This window comes from Somniosus microcephalus, chromosome 10 (assembly GCF_052327205.1).
Source record: "Somniosus microcephalus isolate GS21.2 chromosome 10, FLI_Smic_1.0, whole genome shotgun sequence".
Lineage (NCBI taxonomy): Eukaryota > Metazoa > Chordata > Chondrichthyes > Squaliformes > Somniosidae > Somniosus > Somniosus microcephalus.
In genome coordinates, this window is record NC_140996.1 from 164613574 (window position 1) to 164634104 (window position 20531).

Sequence of the window (20531 nt, forward strand, 5' to 3'; positions counted from 1 at the left end):
TATCATCTCTCTCATTGACATTGCATGAGTCACTGATAATGATTCTGATGCTCTAACAGATTGACTTTTGATCATCTGCAATATTCAATGTGCATGTAACCTTGGTCTCACATCTCTGACTCTTTCCTTTACTCCCCCACAGGATCATCGAAAGTCCCCACTATCCAGGAGGAACAGCCTGAGCCCCCGGACTCCTCAGAGGAAGCTGCAACCTCTGAGGGTGCAGCGTCAGCAGAATTCAGTGCACCCAGCACTAGCGCACACACTCACACCTTGGTGGTACCTTCACGAGATAGTGCATTGTTGTCACCTGGTGTATCACAGCTCACAAGTGAGCATCAGCAGATGGTGGAGACAGGGACAGCAGTGGAGAGTCCTAGTCGGAGGGCGCAGGACTCTGCCAGCTCGGCTCAGCTGCATGTCGACCCTCTGCCTCCGGGTCCATCCAGAAGAAGAGCGGTGCTGGAACTCCAGGAAGAGATGCAAGAGTTTCTGGCAGGTTTTGTCTCCAGGGTCGCTGCTACTGTGGAGCGAATGGAGGAGTCCATCGCTAACATGAGCAGTGCCTTTGTGGAGGCGTTGGCACATGAACGCATCACCACGGAAAGGATGGCAACCTCCGTGGAAAGGATGGCTACCTCCATGGTAAGGCTAGCTACCGTCGAGGAGAGGATGGCTACGGTAGAGGAGAGGATGGCTACGTCCATGCAGGAGCTTAGTCGCCAGGGTATGGAAAACATGGTATTTGTTCAGAATAGACTGACATCTCTTGAGGAGCGATGATCAGCTATTGAGCAAACAAACCAGACCTTCAGGCAAGTCCTTCTGAGTAGGACTTCCAGTACAGAAACGGGTCCTCATGGCCCTCCTGAATTGCAGCAAGGTGCTGTCAAGCCACTTGCTAGCTCTGACGTGGGGCTGACTCATGAGAGGGATGTTGGTGGCATACAACAAGGAAGTGAGGGCTCCTCTCCAAGTACTCACATGACCATGCCATTGCAGAGCCCTCGGTCAGAGCCCCACCAAAGTCCCCACCCAACTGAGATCGGCGTCTCAACCTCTGCACAGCCGAAGGAGCAGCAGACTGTTGCCGAGCCCTCACAGGTTCGCAACCCCAGAGGATGCCCGCCAAAGGTGTCGAGACAGGAGCAGCAAGAAAGTGAGCAAGGGGCCTCCACATCTGCTGAAGCCACAGGGGAAGCACCACATAGGAGCACGCGTAAGAGGAAGATAATGCACAAGTAGTCACAAGGGTAGTCACTTGGGTGAAATGTTATGTTTAATGTTGAAAAGCCATCAGTTGGTTATTGTCATTAAAAATTCTGATGTCAACTGTTGCAGTTGTGGTGGGTGTCATATCGGTAATGGAACTTCCACATTGAGGGCTTAGGATGACTTGCAATTGTCAGTATGGTGGTCAGAGTGATAGAAACCGCAGGTTCTTGGCCATTGTCGATGCTCTGGTAAGAAGCTGCGAGGCAAAAGTGCTTGATTGGCTAGCCTAAGCAAATCTGGCCAAGATGAGTGCGTGCCTTGCATCCCGGGCAGCAGTGTGCTCGCATGCTGCTGCCGCTGGTTGATGCGCCTCTGCAAGCTGTTCGTTGTCACTCTCCTCCTCCTCCTCCTCATCTGAGGAGGCTATGTGATGAGCCACTTGTTCCTCAGGCATCTGCAAGCCAAGATACTGTGCCATGTTGTGAAGTGCACAGGAAACCACGATGATTCTGGAGACCCTGGCTGCTGAGTACTGCAGGGCTCCACCTGATCTATCCAGGCATCTGAAACGCATCTTCAGCAAGCCGATGGTTTGCTCGATTATGGATCTGGTGGAAATGTGGCTCGAGTTGTAGCGCTCCTCAGCTTCATTGGATGGCCTCCTCAACGGCATCGTTAGCCACGTCTTCAGGGGATAGCCCTTGTCTCCAAGTAGCCATCCGTTAAGTTGGTCTGGTGGACTGAAGAGTGGAGGCACACTAGACTGGGGCAGGATGAAGGAGTCATGGCAACTGCCAGGGTACTTGGCACAAACACGCAATATTTCCTTCTTGTTGTCACACACCAGCTGTAAGTTGAGGAAGTGGAAGCCCCTGCGATTGACAAAAATACCTGGATTGTGATGGGGTGCCTTAAGGGCCACATGTATGCAGTCAACAACGCCCTGCGTCCTTGGAAAGCCTGCCAGATTCTCAAACCCAACCGCACGCGAAGTTACACTGGCTTGATCCTTGGAGAAATGGATGTGATTGTGCGCGATGGCAAAGAGGGCATTGGTTACCTGTGTGATGCAAGTGTGTGCGGCCGCCTGGGAGATGCCGCTGATGTCTGCTGCTGATCCCTGGAATGAGCCTGAAGCAAAAAAGTTGAGTGCGGTAGTGACTTTGATGGCCACTGGTAAGGGGTGTCCACCTGCTCCTCTGGGCTCCAGGTCTTGCTGCAGCATTGCGCAGATGTCACCCACTACCTCTCGCGAAAGTCTGAGCCTCCTTTGGCACTGCTGCTCAGTCATGTTGAGGTAGCTGATCCTCTGCCTGTAGACCCTGTTTGGGGGGTATTTCCTGCGCCAATGGGCTTCCATGCACTGGCGCCTTCTGGCCTGTGCAGCTTCAGGTGGGTGAGCAGCAGCTTGGAGCGCTGCTGTTGCTCCTGCAGTTGGTTCTGCTGTTGTTCAGGGTTCTGCTGCTGCCACGGGTGGTCTTCGTCCGAATCTGATGTCCAGGAGGAAAGGAAATAAATGGTTCCCATGCTTTTGGTATATGCCTCAGTTGAGGAAGCGCTCATTCAAGGTGGGGAGAGGGGTTTCCCAGGAGGTCACACTGGAGATGGGTGTCAGGCTCCAAACTTCCACAACAATGAATAGGCCTGTTAAAAGTTCCCCCAGACCTGAGACAACAAATTTCTGCCACCTGCAAATGATGGTTGGTGAAAACTCCTTTTTAATGGTGGAGCTGCAGCTGTTAGTAAGCAATCCACTTGTGCTGCCGTCAGGTTTCACTGGCGTGTTTCAGAGGAGGTGTGCAGCACGTGGGAAAACTGTTAAAATCAGAGAGGCCTCTCAAAATGGGATTATAGAGGCACTTAACTGGTTGTTAAGGGCCTTAAGGGCCTATCCCGCCTCTTGGAGGCGGGATGGAGACGGGGTCAGAAAACTCGCATGTGGGAAAATTGCTTGGAGGCGGGATGGAGGCGGGATCGGACCCGCCCGCCAGTTTTTGCGATTTTAACACCTCACACGCCTCCAATGGCGTGGCAAAATCAAGCCCAACCTGTCAATCAGTTAAACTCCACAGCATATGGAGGAAACTCGGAGCTCCTAAACTTTTGGTCATTTGATTTTTTTTAAACTCACACTGCAGCTCTTTCAAGGACTGAAATGTAATTTTTACTTTTAAAAAGTTAGCCACAAGGCACGGACTATACATTCTAACATAATACATACTTGTTTTCATGATGTGTAATGATCACTAAATTGACCCATGCTTACAGAGAAAGCTACATCTCCAGGATTACTGAGGATTCGGTAGACCCCAAAAGATCAGGGAGGTGCGGAAGATGAGGAGGGATTTCAGTGTTACCGAGTTATATAAAAGAAGCCAACCAGGGGATGTTTAATTTACTCCCTGTACATATGTGACTATGCATCACTGTCATTTAATTGAATGCGACTTGTATTATCATGCCCATGTATTGTGAATGTAATGCTGATCCTATTGTTTCATATCAGCGAGTGGTTGTTATCCATGAAGTGCAATGTTACAAACACAGTGGGGGAATAGCGGGTCCTACTGCCCATCAGGATAACACTGGTTATCTCAGACCTGTGCATTTTAGCATACAAAAATAAAGCTCATTGCATATGCACCATGCTCAATACGCCCAATGCCAATGATTTGCATAATATAGTATGATTTCATATTTTCCTGATTTTAACGAGGATTTTTGAAGATTATACAAGGATGCTTAATGTTGCAAGATTTCATTGAAAACGAATGACCTTCCTCATTCTATTTGAATTTGCCATTCACAAATATTCTCTACCACATGCTCTGGAAAGAGAGCATTGACTAATTACCAAAATTGTTTTTCAATATCATTTTTTATTTTCTTGTGCCTGAGGTTTGCAACAAAAATCACGTATCTTCTTTCAAACATAACTGACTTGAATGGCAAGGTATAAAGCGTGCGTGGACTTCACTATGTCCAGCAGGAAACGCACCTCATGAGGCACATGTCTAACACCCAGGGTTTGAAAATGTGCATGTGGGATGATGGTCTTTGGAAATCACTCAGCAAATGTTAGCATACGTGCGACATACATTTCCATATAGTTTTGTACAAAGAAAAATAATAAATGGTTTCAGGAGACGGGATAAATCCTTAAAGGAAAGATATGCTGAGTCTGTACAATCTAACTTTTTGTAAAACAGGTCGCCACGGATTTTTCATGTCTGTAAATGAGCGATTCTTTACAGATCATTACTTGTGTACAGCAAAATCAAGAATTGCATCCCTAAACAAAATGATTTTTCACTACCATGTAACAAAATGAATACAATTCGGACTCACCAACTGTAGGGATTCCCTGAAGCCTTTCCACCATCTACAAGGCGCAAGTCAGGAGTGTAATGTAATACTCTCCACTTGCCTGGATGAGTGCAGCTCCAACAACACTCAAGAAGCTCGACACTATCCAGGACAAAGCAGCCCACTTGATTGGCACCCCATCACCACCTTTAGCATTCAGTCCCTCTACCACTGGCTAACAGTGGTTGCAGTGTGTACCATCTACAAGATGCATTGCAGAAATTTGGCAAGGCTTCTTCGACAGCACCTCTCAAACCCGTGACCCCTATCACCTAGAAGGACATGGGCAGCAGGCGCATGGGAACACTACCACCTGAAAGTTCCCCTCCAAGTCACACACCATCCTGACTTGGAAATATAATCAATATTCAAGGTTGCAAGGTGACCAGGGTTGGGCACTAAATATTCCAGGGTACTTGACTTATCGAAAAGACAGGCAAACTGGAACAGGAGGTGGGGTAGCCCTGATAATTAAGGGTGACATAAGGACAGTAGTGAGAAAGGATCTTGGCTTGGAAGATCAGGAAGTAGAATCAATATGGGTAGAGATAAGAAATAACAAGGGGCAGAAAACAGTGGTGGGAGTAGTTTATAGGCCCCCTAACAGTAGCTATACCATTGGACAGTGTATTAATCAAGAAATAATAGGAACTTGTAACAAAGGTAATACAATAATCATGGGGGACTTTAATCTGCATATAGATTGGGCAAATCAAATTGGCAAGGGTAGTCTGGAGGGCGAGTTCGTGGAATGTATTCGAGACAGTTTCCTAGAACAATATGTCATGGAACCAACCAGGCAACAGGTTATTTTAGATCTTGTTTTGAGTAATGAGACAGGGTTAATTAGTAAACTTATAGTAAAGGATCCTCTCGGAAAGAGTGATCATAATATGAGAATTTCACACTGAGTTTGAAAGTGGCATTCTAAAGTCTGACACTGGAGTCTTAAACTTAAACAAAGCCAATTAGGTAGGTATGAGGGGCGAGTTGGCTAAGGTAGATTGGGAAATTAGATTAAAAGGTATGACAGTAGATAAGCAGTGGCAATCATTTAAAGAAATATTCCAAAATTCTCAACGAATATACATTCCATTGAGAGATAAAAACTCCATTGGAAAAGTGATCCATTCGTGGCTAACTAAAGAAGTTAAGGATAATATTAGATTAAAAGAGTCTTATAATGTTGCAAAGAATAGTAGTAAACCTGAGGATTTGGAGAGCTTTAGAAAGCAGCAAAGGATGACCAAAAAATTGATAAAAAGGGAGAAAGTAGAATGAGAGTAAATTAGCAAGAAATATAAAAACAGATTGTAAGAGCTTCTACAAGTATGTAAAAAGGAAGAGAGTAGCAAAATTAAGCATTAGTCCCTTAGAGGCAGAGACAGGAGAAATTATATTGGAGAACAAGGAAATGGCAGAGGCTTTAAACAAATATTTTGTATCTGTCTGTAGAAGACACAAAAAGCATTCCAAAAATAGTGGGAATCCAAGAGGTTAATGAGAGCGAGGAACTTAAAGTAATTAACATCAGTAGAGAAAAAGTACTTGAGAAAATAATGGGACTAAAAGCCAACAAATCCCCTGGACCTGATGGCCTACATCCTAGGGTACTAACAGAGGTGACTGCAGAGAGAGTGGATGCATTGGTTGTGATCTTCCAGAATTCCCTAGATTCAGGAAAGGTCCCAGCGGATTGGAAGCTAGCAAATGTAACCCTGTTATTCAAGAAAGGAGAGAGAGAGAAAATCAGGAACTACAGGCCAGTTACCCTGACATCAGTCATCAGGAAAATGCTGGAATCCATTATTAAGGAAGTGGTAACAAGGTACTTAGAAAATCATAATATGATTAGGCAGAGTCAACAAGGTTTTATGAAAGGTAAATCGTGTTTTACAAATTTATTAGAGTTTTTTGAGGATGTAACTAGCAGGATAGATAAAGGGATATTTGGATTTCCAAAAGGCATTCGATAAGGTGCCACATAAAAGGTTGCTAAACAAGGTAAGGGCACATGGGGTTGGGGGTAAGGTATTAGCATGGATAAAGGATTAGTTAACAGACAGAAAACAGAGAGTAAGGATAAACAGGTCATTTTCAGATTGGCAGACTGTAACTAGTGGGGTGCTGCAAGGATCAGTGCTTGGGCCTCAACTATTTATATTCTATATTAATGACTTAGATGAAGGGACTGACTGCAATGTATCCAAGTTTGCTGATGATACAAAGCTAGGTAGAAAAGTAAGATGTGAGGAGGATGCAAAGAGCCTGCAAAGAGATATAGACAGGTTAAGTGAGTGGGCAATAACATGGCAAATGGAATATAATGTGAGGTTATTCACTTTGGTAGGAAGAATAGAAAATTGAATATTTTTAAATGGTGAGAAACTATTAAATGTTGGTGTTCAGAGAGATGTGGGTGTCCGAGTACAAGAAACACAGCGAGTTAGCGTGCAGATACAGCAAGCAATCAGGAAGGCCAATGGCATGGTGGCCTTTATTGCTAGAGGGTTGGAGTATAAGAGTAAGGAAGTCTTGCTACAATTGTACAGGGCGCTGGTGAGACCACACCTGGAGTACTGTGCACAGTTTTGGTCTCCTTGTTTAAAGAAGGATATACTTGCCTTAGGGGCGGTGCAACAAAGGTTCACTAGATTGAGTCCTGGGATGAGAGGGTTGTCCTATGATGAGAGATTGAGCAGATTGGGCTTATACTCTCTGGAGTTTAGAAGAATGAGAGGTGATCTCATTGAAACATATAAGATTCTGAGGGGGATCGATAGGGTAGATGCTGAGAGATTGTTTCCCCTGGCTGGAGAGTCTAGAACTAGGGGGCATAGTCTCAGGATAAGGGGCTGACCTTTTAAGACTGAGATGAGGAGGAATTTCTTCACTCAGAGGGTTGTGAATCTTTGGAATTCTCCACCCCAAAGGGCTGTGGATGCTCAGTCGTTGAGTATATTCAAGGCTGAGATAGATCGATTTTTGGACTCCAGTGGAATTAAGGGATATGGTGATAGGGCAGGAAAGTGGAGTTGAGGTCGACGATCAGCCATGATCTTATTGAATGGCAGAGCAGGCTCGAGGGGCCATATGGCCTACTCCTGCTCCTAATTCTTATGTTCTTATTCTTTCATCGTCGCTGAGTCAAAATCCTGGAACTCCCTCCCTAACAGCAGTGTGGGTGCTCCTTCACCACAGGGAGTGCAGCGGTTCAAGAAGGCAGCTCACCACCACCTTCTCAAGGGTATTAGGGATGGGCAATAAATGCTGGCCTTGCCAGCGACGCCTATATCCCATGAATGAATTTTTTTTTAAATCACTTGTTATTTATATATTTTATTGCTGCAACCTGTGCTTTGTGGCAAAATGTATATAAGGAATTGATTTATGTTTAATTTGGTGCACTGGAGCCTTAACCTGGTGACTGTAGATAACATTGTAAACTAAATCTGATTCTGTGCTTCAGTGTAGTCTGAGGGGGGAGGAAACATGTTAAAGAACGGACCAATAAAGTGAAACAAGTAACAACTTGCATTTATATAGCGCCTTTACCGTAGTAAAACATCACAAGGTGCTTTACAGCAGCGTTATCAAACAAAATTTGATACTGAACCACATAAGGAAATATTAGGACAGGTGACCAACAGCGTGGTCAAAAAGATAGGTTTTGAGGAGTGGCTTAAAGGAGGAGAGCGAGGTAGAGAGGCGGAGAGGATTTGACTGACAGGGCCGCTAAAACGAATCCTGGTCGAGTGATATGTCTAGTTTGTTGAACGTGTAAAATGAACAAAAAGGTCACTGTGGCCGGAAGGGGCTGCTGGATATTCACTTTGCTGAATTGATGAGTAGACCACCTTTAGATTGGCAAATAATACAAACTAGCACCCGACAGATGAGGCCCACTCTACCCCACAGGCAGAAACGAAGGCGTGTAAAATTGTATCCCGTCTGCTCAAAATAAACACATCTGACTAACCAGTGAAGTTATTGAGTTTTAGCATATACTGGACCAGTTTCGTGCTTTTCGGGACTGTTCACAAGCCCACGTCAAGGGCAGCTGGTAAATGAATGTGACATTAATGGCACACATCGACAGACGAATAGCTCGCCCCGCGGCATGTCACATCGCATTTTCTATCGGAACCGGCACTGGACATTTAAAGTGAGACTATATGCAGCAAGGCATATAAATAGTAATTATCAGCATTATACTTCGAGGTTAAATATTACTAAACCACACATAACATGATAGCATTTAGGTTTATTCGGATTGGAGTAAAGTGTCAGGTTTAAAATTACAGTACATTACCTGGTTTGGTGTTGATTTTGAATTTAATATTAGAATCACAAATGCCGGAGAAAACATCCCGTTTAAAAAAGTTTAGATTTAAAAATGCGGAATTTACACAAGGACAACAAGCAATGAAAATAACCTCAATTACAAATTTAAAACTTCATAATCATAACACAAATGATCCAAGTGGAAAGAGGACATCACTCTCCGTCAATAAAACCATTTCAAACGCTAGTTTTTCCAAGTCCGTTGTTGAAAACTATTCGCTGTATTTTCTGTCTATTGAGACAAATTGGCAGCTGGATCTACCCCCGCCGCCCCATAATGCTTCAATACCGTTAGTAAAGAGATTCCGCAACATTCAACATTCCCTGAGTATCCTGCTCGTATTTACTTTGATGTTATGTTATTATTTTATTAAACTCTACTTTCAGCCATGTGCGATTTTTAAAGTGCAAGGAATAGTTTTCAGTGAAACATTTTTGGCATTGAAAACTCAGGTTATATTTAGCGATTTGTATATTTTCTGAGATCTCACTTTATCAGTGTTTTGACATTTGGCCAGCTGCCAGCCTTGGCTCGGGGATAACACTCTTTCCTCTAAGTCAGAAGGTCGTGGGTCCAAATCCCACTCCAGAGACTTGACCACATAATCATAATAAAGGTTAAATAACAATGTAAATATAGGGAATGATATATTAAAAACGATTAATATCTGCTTTCAGCATGGTGGAAGGACCAATAGAGGACAACTTGCAATGTGTCAGCCATCTTGGGGTGCCAGATGTCCAAATCCAATGCTACATGCCAGCTTTACTCATGAACAACTGCTTAATGGTTGTGTGGGGAGCTTTAGCAAGGAGACATGCTTACCGTGAGATTGACTCGCTCTCCTGGCTGGTAAGCCAAAGCCCTCCCTCTCGGCATCCATCACAAATCATAAATCTTTAGCAAATCATCCTTCGTACTTCAATTTAATACTACCATAATTTTCAAAATAATAAACTTTAACAACATTTAATCTTTCCATTATGTTATTTTGAAAACTCATGAAAATCTTGTATCAATAATCATAAAAAGTATCAAGTTCAAAATCCTGCAGTACAGTGTATTTACTTTGGCTGACACTATTCTGTAATATCAATCCTGGCTGTATTAAAAATGTTTCTGTAAAACTAAACAATTTGATGTGCCATAATCAGACTTTCCACATTGATGTGTAGTAACTACAAGAATGCTTATACATAATGCTGATATTGTCTCTTGGATACTTATGTGCACTTCAATTTCCAAATTAAATGACAACTAGGATTTTTGAAAGTTTTTTTATTCAAGGTTGCAGGATAGCTCACCATTCACAAATACACCACAGACATTTTGTAAAACAAAAGGTTACTCATGGAGTTCTGCAAAATTGAAAGTCAGACAAAATGCCTGTACATCCTGGAGTTACCATAAGGTTAATGGAATAGAGCCTGTTTGGCTGGGTTTGAACGAGACCCCTCAATGTTATGAAGGGTGAACCAAGTAACATGCTATGCGTGTTGGAACAAAAAGACGAACCAGCTGAAAAAGGCCTTCAAATAGTCTGGGGCACGGAATGAATGTCCTGCTCATGAATGAACACAAGTAAAAAGTGTAGAATCAAACCTTTGTTCAGTTAATTGATATCTGGCAATCATAGTTAACCAACCAATGGGATATGATAGTGTAGTGGTTATGTTACAGAACTAGTAATCTAGAGGCCTTGACTAATAGTGTGAGTCCAAATCCCAGCATGGCAGCTTGAGGATTTGAATTCAATTTTTTAGGGTAGATAAGGGGGAACCAATGGATGTAGTGTATTTGGATTTTCAGAAAGCATTCAATAAGGTGCCACACAAGATGTTATTACACAAAACTAGGGCTCATAGGATTGAGGGTAATATATTAGCATGGATTGAGGATTGGTTAACGGACAGAAAACAGAGATTAGGAATAAACGGGTAATTTTTGGGTTGGCAGGCAGTAACTAGTGGGGTACCGCAAGGATCAGTGCTTGGGCCTCAGCTATTCAAAATCTGTATCAATGAATTAGAGGAGGGGACCGAGTGTAATGTATCTAAGTTTGCTGACGATGCAAAGCTGGGTGGGAAAGTAAGTTGTGACGAGGATGCAAAGAGGCTGCAAAGTGATACAGACAGGTTAAGTGAACGGGCAAGAATATGGCAGTTGGAATATAATGTGGAGAAATGTGAAGTTAGCCACTTTGTTAGGAAAAATAGAAAAGCAGAATATTTTTTAAATGGTGCGAGATTGGGAAATGTTTGTATTCAGAGGGACCTGGCTGTCCTTGTACATGAATCACAGAAAGTTAACATGCAGGTACAACAAGCAATTAGGAAAGCAAATGGTATGTTAGCCTTTATTACAAAAGGATTGGAGTATAAGAGTAAAGAAGTCTTACTGCAATTATATAGGACCCTGGTGAGACCACACCTGGAGTATTGTGAACAGTTTTGGTCTCCTTACCTAAGGAAGGATATACTTGCCATAGAGGGAGTGCAATGAAGGTTCACCAGACTGGTTCCTGGGATGGGGGGATTGTCCTATGAACAGAGATTGAGTAGACTAGGCCTATATTCCCCAGAATTTAGAAGAATGAGAGGTGATCTCATTGAAACATATATAATTCTTACAAGGCTTGACAGGGTAGATGCAGGGAGGATGTTTCCCCTGGCTGAGGAGTCTAGAACTAGGGGGTCACAGTCTCAGGACAAGGGGTCGGCCATTTAGGACTGAGATGAGGAGAAATTTCTTCACTCAAAGGGTGGTGAATCTTTGGAATTCTCTACCCCAGAGAGCTGTGGATGCTCAGTCGTTGAGTATATTCAAGACAGAGATCGATAGATTTTTGGACATTAAAGGACTCAAGTGATATGGGGATAGTGTGGGAAGATGGACTTGAGGTAAAAGATCAACCATGATCTTATTGAATGGTGGAGCAAGTTCAAAGGGTCAAATGGCCTACTCCTGCTCCGATTTCTTATGTTCTTATAGTTTTGACTCATGCCTATCTAATTGAATGAAACCCTGAAAAGAATCCATGTGGCAGAGTTAATACTTTTGATTGGCTACTAAGGTTTTTTCCTTTAAGTTAGTTCATCTCAGTAGAATTTTTAAGATATAAAGCTCCTCTCACTAATTTAGGTTCGAGTACAGCAGACAGATAGAGAAGAAGTGAGAAGTGAGAGAAAGGGAGATTGTAAGAAATCCCAAAGAAGTTTTAGGAAGTTTACTTCTGAACTTTAATTCTTAATAAATATCATTTTAATTCCAGTTGCACTGCAAATCCTCCCCTGCAAAAGGTTGTGTAATTTTCTGTAGCCTTTTGTTTAATCTGAAGTCTCAGAACTCTGTCCTACAAATCTACTTGAAATTACTGCCTACTTCCTGACCACACTCTGCACTCAACACCAGGCCCCATGCAATGCTGCTCTTTCAAGACAGCACTCCATTCTAGATGAAGCTTTTCTCTGGACTCAGCTGCCTGCTCAGTCACACCCCTGCTCTTGTCTGCTCAACCTTACTTCCCATTCCTCACAAAATGCTGCTTCCCACTTGATGTAAGCCCCCAAAGTGCGGACTAAGTGATATACAAAGTCGACGACACTGGCTTGTTGTAAGAAAGACAGACCCAATAATTGAAGTAAAAACGGTTTATTCAGGCCTGGGGAGCTGTGGCTCTTGCGTCCCAAAACAAGGCTCCGACTCCACCAAATCTCTTGAGGTTTACACAGTTATACACATATTTCGAGACCTCCTACTACAAGAGGTCCAATCGATTTAAAAGTCTATACATTAATCACTAACTAGGTGTGTTCAACTTATACAAGGTAGCCTATAACATAAGTTTCACTTTTCACTGCAGGGACCTGTGGACCCTCTGATTTCTTGGAAATGAGTCATCAGGACATGTGATTTCTGAGAAACAAGTCATTCTCTCTCTTGACCACTACTAAGTTTTGTTTTTCCAGAAAAGGGTTATGTCAGTGTCTCTTTTTGTAAGTTTCATCTCTCTAAACTGGTATGGTCATTTCTGCAATTAAACATACGAATAATTAGTACATTTCATCTTTAAACATTTTGCTGCCGCAATTGCGTTCTACTAAACGTGCCCTGTTACGCTCATTTTTAAATCTTACTTCAGTCCCTCCTTTTGACCTTTTGGACAATTGTTCCAAAACAGGTCAACATGTATTTCCACTGCCTGGTGTCCGCCAAAGCATGCACTCCCTGGCCTTCTACCAGTCTAGGTTATACATGTATATGTCTTATTAATTTGGAGGCCGACTTCCCCCCCTGTGGTATGGTGGGCTTTCCTTTACGGTGGGCTTTCCTTTAGGGTGGGCTTTCCTTTATGCACTCCTTCCGGTGTAACCATTCCCAGGGCCCCTTAGACCCTGCACTAATGGTTGAGGCTTTCTGCTCAAGCCTGTCCCTCATTCCCACGTGGGGTGTGTGACGTGCCAATTCGAGACTGTGATCACACACCAATCCTCATTCACCACCCTCCTTCTGCCACCTCCATCTTACGGTTGTCCGGCCCGGTCTTTAATTACCATGCCCAATTAATCCCATATAATTTCAGGGCTTCCCATCGCGTCTTACACCATTTGCCTTGGAGAGGCGGGGGAGTTGTCCATTCTTAACTTCGCTACCTGCCCCTCCTCAGGCTCGACTTCTTTCACTGCACCAATATCGGCCTTACTCATTCTGGTACAGAGGCACTGGAGAAATAAAAATACACAATATATCGTAATAACAATCATGAGGAATATCATTATGCCTTGTATCACTGAGGCGCCCAAAGTCCCCGACCATCCTGATCCCCAATTATCAAAATATGAGGAAGTGGGTGAGTTTCCTCTAATGTTGTACTAATGTCGTTCTGTTGTCTTCTTTAAGTCTTCTATTTTATGATAATACTTTAAAATTTCCTTCGTTTCCTGCCATAACTTCTGCCAAGCTTCCTCTAACTTAGGAATTGCCTTGGGCTCTGGTATGACATAAGTTTCAACCCTTTTTAGTAAGTCCCATATTATCAAATGACCAGGTTTTCCTATCTGTATAGGTATCTTTAGACCAAAACAAAGGTTTGGTTGGGGAATGGGACAAGCCATATCTTGATATTCATATTTCTGTTCAATTGTGGTGACACATGTCCCGTTGTTCATTGGTGCTACCCATGTCCAGTGTATCCCCCTTGGGTGTACCTCGAGGGTGCAATTGGTAATTTTTGCAAATCCGCACTCGGATGTGTCTCCCTCGGTGGGGGGGGGTGAGTGCACACCCATGTCCTTCCCTTGTGGTGGCACCCGTCCACTACCACCCCCCTTTAGGTTTCATTCTTCTGTTTATTATCTTCATCCCTTTCCCAAAGCGCCTTGGTAGGGACATCATGATATTTAACCCACTTTCCCTTTGTACCTCTCCTATATTAATCACGTCGTATAGGGGTTGTCCCCCTTCTGGGAATTGTGGGATGGCCAGTACAAAGCCAATCATCTTAGTCCATGGGGTCAGACAATCGCCTGCCCGGTATACTTGTCCCATTTTACATCCTTTGCATAGGCTTTTATTTGTGTCAATCCAAGGTTCCAGATCCTTATTAGTAATCCAATCAGGGATCTGTTCATTATTTATTTGCCTCATGTTATGCTGAGCATTCGACAATAGCCATGAGCCCTACGTGGCACATATTAGTTCCTTATTGTTTTGGTGAGAAGCATTATTAAGTCTATCAATAATTGTATTGATTGTTTCTGCATGGGGGGCTACTATCTCTTCCACCCCCGACAATTGCATTATTGTTTGGTTTCCCTGCCAGTGTCAATTGCTGGCTATTTCCAGTAGCTTGTTTTAGTAACTTCTCTATTTTTGCTTGTAATTCTTCTACTCCTTCGTTTACTCCTTCTATGTCCAAGCCATTAACTGTTGCTAACCCGGCCGCATACCCTGCTCTGGTCGTTTCCAATACTCCCTGTTTCTTACATCTTTGAAGATAGATTTTTTTTTCTGTGGATCCTCTAATTGTTTTACCCACAGGGAGTTCCAGGTTTGTTTTGTATCTCAAAGGTACTCATATTAATGGCAAGCTTAGTAACTCTATGTGCTATACTAAAATACACCTCATCCTGTGCTCTCCTTATTACTAATCCCCCTCGATAATGGCAATACTTATGTTCATCCCTAGGATCAAGGCGAGGGTGCTCCATCTCATTCCGGACGTCCAATGTTCCTGTAATTACAAAAAGGGGCTGGTCGTCACCAGCCAGTTAGAATTATTCTGCTCTTATCCATTTTATCAGTTCAAAATGCTGTACATCGGGTTCATTTCTTGTTCTGTGGCTCTGTCCCCAGACATACCTGAAGATGCAAACTATGGCATATAATATTATCATCATACACAGCCTATTATCATCATACACAGCCCTATCATTGATATATGTAGTAACTCCCCTTCCCATTCTTTATATCTTCTAGTATACTCCTCACTCTGTCAAAAAGGGCACCATCTCTGGTTTACTCATTGTCTTTCTTATATATTTTTAACTGAGTCCAGTGTTTCCACCTTCCTTTACCCGTTCCAGACCCATCTACATGAGCACATGTGTCACTATTCATTAATACTTCATAAGGTCCTGACCATCTGGGTGCTAGCCCTGGTTTGGCTGGTATTATTTCTGCTATCACTTTGCTATCTATTGCTAAGACCTCCTTCTGGTCGTCCCGTGTATCCTGTTCTCCATCCCGTATAATCTGTTGGTCTTTGGCCTCATGTCTCTAACTATCTGTCCAGATTTATCTTTGGGTAACAGGACAGCCTCCCAAGCAGTCTCCCGGCCGTTTGAGACGGTGCTGCCATTAGTTTATAAGATAACTTCCATTTATCAAATTCTAATTTTCCTTCTATCACTGTGGGGAAATATCAGCTTAACATTAAGAAACTTAAATTTAATAATGTCCAATATCTTTCAATTCTATTCAGTAATACTAAAGTTGTTGCTTGGTGAACTCAAACAGCTGTCAGTGGAAAGGGTTAACTCCTTCGCAGGCTTTTGAAGGTGGAGCTAAACATTATTGCGTCACTTCACGCAACCCAAAAAACATCCCTGACTGAAAGACAGTTGTGGTTTCACACTTTGACTCAACATGAACATTTGGGCTTCATTGGTCAGATCCCCTCTCTCAATTGCTCGTTTAGCTGCCCATCCTCTTGTGTGCTTTAATTTATTATTATGCACTCTTTGGGTAGGAGAGAGGTTCCTACTAATTCCTTGATTATATTCTTGTCTCTTACGGGTCCTCCTCCTGGTGTCATATATCCCTGCCTACTCCCGCTATCATGTAATCAGACACCACCCCAAAGGCATTCCGACTATTTATATAGGTTTACACTTTTTCCTTTGGCTATCCCCCTTTGATCAAATCCTGTATAGGCTGGGCCATTTCTACTTTGTTTCCCGGGTCTGTCTGTTTGTTTAATTTATAATCTGGGGGCCAGTACACTTCATTCGCTTTAGGGTCGACTAAAGCTCCTACTTCTCACAGTATATCTATCCCTACGATTGTTCCTTTGGTGTTCTCGCATACCCACAACTGTGTAGGTACTATTATACATCCAATTTCTAGTAAGACTGTTTTGCTCTTATAAGTCCTGATTCTTCGTCCACCGATTCCTGCTATACTAACTGAAAGTTTCGTTTGGGGTAAGGGTAAGTCTGTCAATGAGATTGTGGCTCCTGTGTCTATTAACATTTTTCACTGTCGGCCCCCTACCAATGCGTCAACAAACATCCTCAGATTCCCCTCCCCTCTCTGGCGCGGTCCCTTCCTGTTGCCATCCCTAGAAGCTTGCGAGCAATCAAAGCACGCAACCAGTCCTAATTTCCCTCCCATCTGTTTTTGGGCATTTGTCTCTTCCCTTGTGTCACTATGTATCCTAGGTAGACTACTTCATCCTTCCCTACCTATACCTTTCTAAGGTTTAACTCTAGTCCCGCCTTCTATAAGGCTTCCAGTACCATAGTCAATTAAATATTGTAGAGGGACCTGCCACTATCAGATATTCTTGCGGAGTGGAGTTATCTTATTCAATTCGGACTACACCAATTTACATCAACCAGAATTTCACTGTGGCCACAATGAAAGTCTGGTTTTAATAGGTTAATTTACCTCATAACTCCAAGGTTAGATCTTGGACTGAAACTTAATCTTTCATTAAACAAACTTTTTGTTGCTCTTCTCAGTTTTTACACTCCAGCTTAACTTAAATTGTAATAGGTTTTTTTTCCATTCTGAGGGCACAATCTTATTTGCACATTCTTAAACTTCCAAAATCCAAGACAAGACAAAAGGGGTTAAATGCTTTTCTTTAACACAGAGAAGTGGGTGGAGCTACAACACACAGCAGACATTTCTTTTTCCTAACGGACAGATTTTCAGACAAAGGAATATTGTATCCTCTTAAACATTCCTAATCAGGAAAACATCCACACTCACACATTTTTATACAAACTGTAATTCCAGCATATGTCTAAGGTTCCTTTCATTCAGCAAATCTCTTGTTTTACTTGTCTTGGTACAGATGCTAATAACTTCCATGTTGGTAAAGCTTTAAGTTTATCTTTTCCTTCCTTTTTAAATCTGTGACTCAACAGCTTTCCCTAGTTTCCAAATCCCTGTTTGTTTCTTTTTTTTTTTCCTTGCTGGGGTTTCAAATTGGTTCACCTGCAAATTAGATCTTTTTCCTTCTTTATCTCTCCCTTCTGTTTCAATTCCATACATTATCTGTTGCCTCTTTATCTTTAGCTCCTCCCCACCAAGCCTTTGGCTCTCTGCACTGTTTTTTTTCCAGGAGTCGGGTTATAGAATCCAGGTCCCTTGAGGATTCTTCTTCCACCCTCTTAGTCATAACTAACTGCTATGTTTAATGCTTAATTCACGGTATTGGTGAATTAGGTTTATACACTACGTTGCTTACCCCTATAACGTTACTCTGATTAATTGCTCACTTCCTGTCAATCACTCTGTTTCGTTAAACACACCAACCCTTTAGTCCCGAGGTTTTGAGTTTTAACCTCTTTGTGACTGTAGGGGTTTTATTTCATTCACTCACCGCGGTGCACCCATTCATTCAATTGTTTAGGGAACGCCCTGCCCCTAACTGAGGTTTCGCCGCCTCACGGCTGAAAGGATTTCCCGCCTCCCCGGGGTAGGGGTCTTTCCGCCCCTCTCGGTTTGCCGCCATTCAGCTAAAAGGATTTCCCGCCTCCCGGGGTAGGGGTCTTTCCGCCCCTCTCAGTTTGCCACCACTCGGCTTAGGGAACTACCTGCCCCTAACTGCAGTTTACATTTTAACTGCCTTCAATTAAAGGTGTCTTTCTTTTTATAGTTCTTTTATACGTCGATTCTGACTTAACGTCTCGTCAGCGATTAACCTCTAATTTTACAGGTGGTAATTAAAAACATACTCACCCGTCTTAGGTTAACACTGTCCGAGAGTCTTGTTCAGATCGCGTATCCCATCCTCGTCGCCAATTGATGTAAGCCCCCAAAGTGCAGACTAAGTGATATACAAAGTCGACGACACTGGCTTGTTGTAAGAAAGACAGACCCAATAATTGAAGTAAAAATGGTTTATTCAGGCCTGGGGAGCTGTGGCTCTTGCGTCCCAACACAAGGCTCTGACTCCACCAAATCTCTTGAGGTTTACACAGTTATACACATATTTCGAGACCTCCTACTACAAGAGGTCCAATCGATTTAAAAGTCTATACATTAATCACTAACTAGGTGTGTCCAACTTATACAAGGTAGCCTATAACATAAGTTTCACTTTTCACTGCAGGGGCCTGTGGACCCTCTGATTTCTTGGAAATGAGTCATCAGGACATGTGATTTCTGAGAAACGAGTCATTCTCTCTCTTGACCACTACTAAGTTTCGTTTTTCCAGAAAAGGGTTATGTCAGTGTCTCTTTTTGTAAGTTTCATCTCTCTAAACTGGTATGGTCATTTCTGCAATTAAACATACGAATAATTAGTACATTTCATCTTTAAACATTTTGCTGCCGCAATTGCGTTCTACTAAACGTGCCCTGTTACGCTCATTTTTAAATCTTACTTCACCACTCCTCGCTGGATGCTGTAAATGAGGGGGTAGGAAGGAAGTTGGATCTTTAAAAAATAAACTTGGTGGAACAATTGAAGATGAAGGGAAAATAGCTCAGAATTATTTAATGATTATTTTCATTTGCTTCACATTTAACATTGAAATTACCTACCGCAGCATCACCCAAGAGTAACAGGTACCGCAAGTACTAATAATGAGTTTTCAATCAAACATGCGACCCATGTACTGAATTTACAATTCCTGTGGCAATGTGCTGTTTTACATCAAAAGAGTGTGGTGGGTAGGCAGGTAGCTGCAGCTCGATGATTGGGTGGTGGGAGACGAGGTGCCAAGACCAGCTAGAAGTGGCTAAAGAAAACTTTTGGGGGCATGGGGGAGGCCAGGACCAGGAGTAGGAAGATCTCTACTAACCTCATCACAGCCCTACTGTTTTCTCTTCTTTGCTTCCCTAATGTTTCATATGTCCTCGTCACTTCAGTGTAACTCCCCATACTGCTTATGGGAAGTTAGATGATGCATTGTTTGATAAGGATAGGAGAATCAGATGGTATAATGGAGATTGTGTCATTGTAGAGATATATGGAAATTTAGGCTGAATTATGTATGAAAAGGTTTTTAATTAATTGTAGAAGTTTGGAAAAAATAAATAAGGAAACGAGGGGGAAAGGAAGGGCGTCCAAAGCTAGAGCTCCCTGGATGACTAAAGATATAGAAATTAAAATAAGAAAAAGGGGGATTATGACAAATGTCATCATAATACAGTAGAGAACCAAGCTGAATGTAAAAAGTACAGAGAAGATCTAAAAAAGGGAATAAGAGGGGCAAAGAGAGAGTAGGAGAATAGATTTGCGGCTAACATAAAAGAAAACCCAAACATCTTTTATAAACATATAAGTAGTAAAGGGATAGTCAAAGGAAAGGTGGGGCAGACTAGGGACCAAAAAGGAGATATTCTTCCAGAGACAGAGGGCATGGCTGAGGTACTAAATGAGTACTTTGCATCTGTCTTTACTAGAGAAGACAGGGAACCAAATGTAATATTTCCAAGTTTGCTGGTGACACAAAACTAGGTGGGATTGCGAGTTGTGAGGAGGATGCAAAGAGGCTTCAAGACGATTTAGACACATTGAGTGAGTGGGAAAATACATGGCAGATGCAGTATAACGTGAAGACGGATAAATATGAAGTTATCCACTTCGGTAGAAAAAACAGAAAGGCAAAGTATTATATAAATGGTGATAGATTGGGAAATGTTGATGTACAAAGAGACTTGGGTGTCCTTGTACACCAGTCACTGAAAGCAAACATGCAGGTGCAGCAAGCAGTTAGGAAGGCAAATGGTATGTTGGCCTTCATTGCAAGAGGATTTGAGTACAGGAGCAAGGATGTCTTACTACAGTTGTAGTGGCGCTTCATAATTTCCAAACATGCAGCCACTGAGCTTTGAGGCTTTTAACAACGAGTAGACGCGTGTCGAA